Here is a 2,370-nt window from a genome sequence, read left to right as displayed (position 1 = left end):
ACACAATGCTGTAGACGTAGGGCATCTGACCAGCAGTTCTGGCAGCCTGCCTCCAGAGGTGGCCAATCCTTGCTGCTGCTGAGAAAGGTAACCTCCTCCCCATTGTGCAATGCCAGGAAAAAATCCCATCTTGGCCACTTCAATGAGCAGCTCCTGCCTTGAAGCGGGTGGATTAATGATCCCTCTGCGGTGCTGCATACTTGTTCTTGCTGATTTAAAGCCAGCCACAGAATTTGACTCTCCGACCCCCTGCCCTTCGTGGGCAATTGCTTAGAGCAAACGCGGCAAAGGTCCACGTGCCGCAAGAGAAAGGTACAAGGCAGCTGGCAACTAGCCTCTGCCACTGCCCAGGCTGCTGTCCCGTGCTGCTCTTTTTAGTGAAGTTGTCTCTGCACAAAGGCTGGGGCATTTTGATTTGGTAGCTTTTGCCATGCACTATGTATGGGTGTGATGCCTGCACGAGGTGCAGGGTAATGGAGAATCTGGTTCTGTGCGTGGCCGGCCTTTCCCGTTTCTTACGATTCTAGCTGGCTGGAGAGAGTTGCTCCTTCCACGGGACATTTAGCCCTGGCTGGACCTGAACTAATCCCCCACCAAACCAGGACTCAGGGATAACTCTGGGATAGCATCAGCAGCTCTGAGATGACCTGCTCTGAGCAGCAAGATCGCTGCTCCATAAGGCAGAATTTAAGCGAGAGGGAGTATGAAGCAAGAGAGGTCCCCTGTGGCATCTGGAAGGGGCCTCCTTTCGGAAAGACCCTGGATCAGTTTTGCAGAGTGAGTGACCTCAGTGGAGGCCAGTGTTAAGGGTCTGATGTTCAGGGTCAGCTGTGAAGTACAGAGGGACAAAAAATAAAGGTGACAGGGGTTAGAAAAGACCTCTGAAACAGCTGCAGGAAGAGGCAGAGAGAATACAGCATGCGTCTCTGCTTTACCCAACCCCAGGGAGGCTGGGAACAAGCGTGGTTGGAGTGGGGCATGATCGGAACCTGGTAGCTATGCAGAATGATATTCACATGGAAGTGATATCACTCCAGATTCCCTTAACTTCCACTCCACCCTAGCACTGGTGTTGCACAGGCCTGGGCAGATGAGTCAGTGGCCCCTGAGGCGTGATGCTAAGAGAGGGAAGGGAGCCAGGCAGAATCACAAAGCAGCTAGAACTTCATTTCCCTGTATTTTCTCTGGATCTGCAGGTTCTGGAAGCCACGTCCCTTCCCCCTTCCAGCCCTCCCACCCCATGGAAAACCTGCCAACCTGTAATATCCATGGAAAACCTGCCAACATTTACTTTGCAGACTCTCCTTGGCCTCACAGACATGCACCAAGCATAGAAGACTAAGCACAGGGCTGGGAGCCAGGACTTCTAACCCTCACTCTGACACTGAATTGCTCTATGATGGCCTGTCTGTGCCTCAGTTTCCCCATCTACAAAATGTGGCTAACACTGTTCTACTAGCGAGGCTGTGAACTTTAATTAATTAACATTTACAAAGTGCTTTGAAGATGAAAAAGGCTGCATCACAGCAGAATAGTAGTAATATGATCTGAAATTACTGGGCACTCTGGCACCGTGAGTGAGAGGGTGCTGTAAAACCTAGGTCACTAGACAGCTAGATTTAACCTGAAAGAAAACCCCAGGCCCACGCATGGCTGAACTTTGCCAAAATTCAAATCAGGGGTCTGGATTATTCGCTGCCCTACAACCCATGCAGACATTTGCACTAGGACGGACTCTGCAGTCTGGTCCCATCCTTCCACTGAGTCAAATTATTTGCTCGACTCCACATTAGTACACACACACACACACACACACATATCCTGAAGTTCCAAGAGAAATCTCTGGGGAATAACACTCGATCTGACCCTCCCAACAAATCTACGTTCCACCAACAACTTCAACAAAAAACCCAACAGCCTAATATTAATTCTGCGGGGCTCTCTAGCTTTTTTCCCCTTCTGCTTCTTTTTTGAACCAACTGTGATGTATAAAGTGCTATAATTATTCCCCACAACTAAGCAACAACTACAAACTTAAGCCATTTGCCATCCAGCCTGGAACCATGAGTGATTCTAAGCTGGGGCTGGCAGGAGTAAACAGAGCTAGGGAGAGATCTACTCCACATACCAGAGACATGTGTTTAAAGGGTCAGGCAGGGAGCATTATTTTGGCGGAAAAAGTATAAGGAGTGGAGAAAAGAAACAGAAAAAAGTCGACGCTCGCAGCCAGCTACGCGAGAGAGTTTTCTCCCCATCCCTCCTCCTGTCAGCTTGTGTGTACGTTATTGATGAGAGTGGGAGTGGGGTGATTTGTAACCTCAGACAATCAAGCCTGAAAACATACATTCGTCCAGACAGACACACACACAC

This window comes from Trachemys scripta, chromosome 22 (assembly GCF_013100865.1).
Source record: "Trachemys scripta elegans isolate TJP31775 chromosome 22, CAS_Tse_1.0, whole genome shotgun sequence".
NCBI lineage: Eukaryota > Metazoa > Chordata > Testudines > Emydidae > Trachemys > Trachemys scripta.
Note: the sequence above shows the minus strand (reverse complement) of the source record.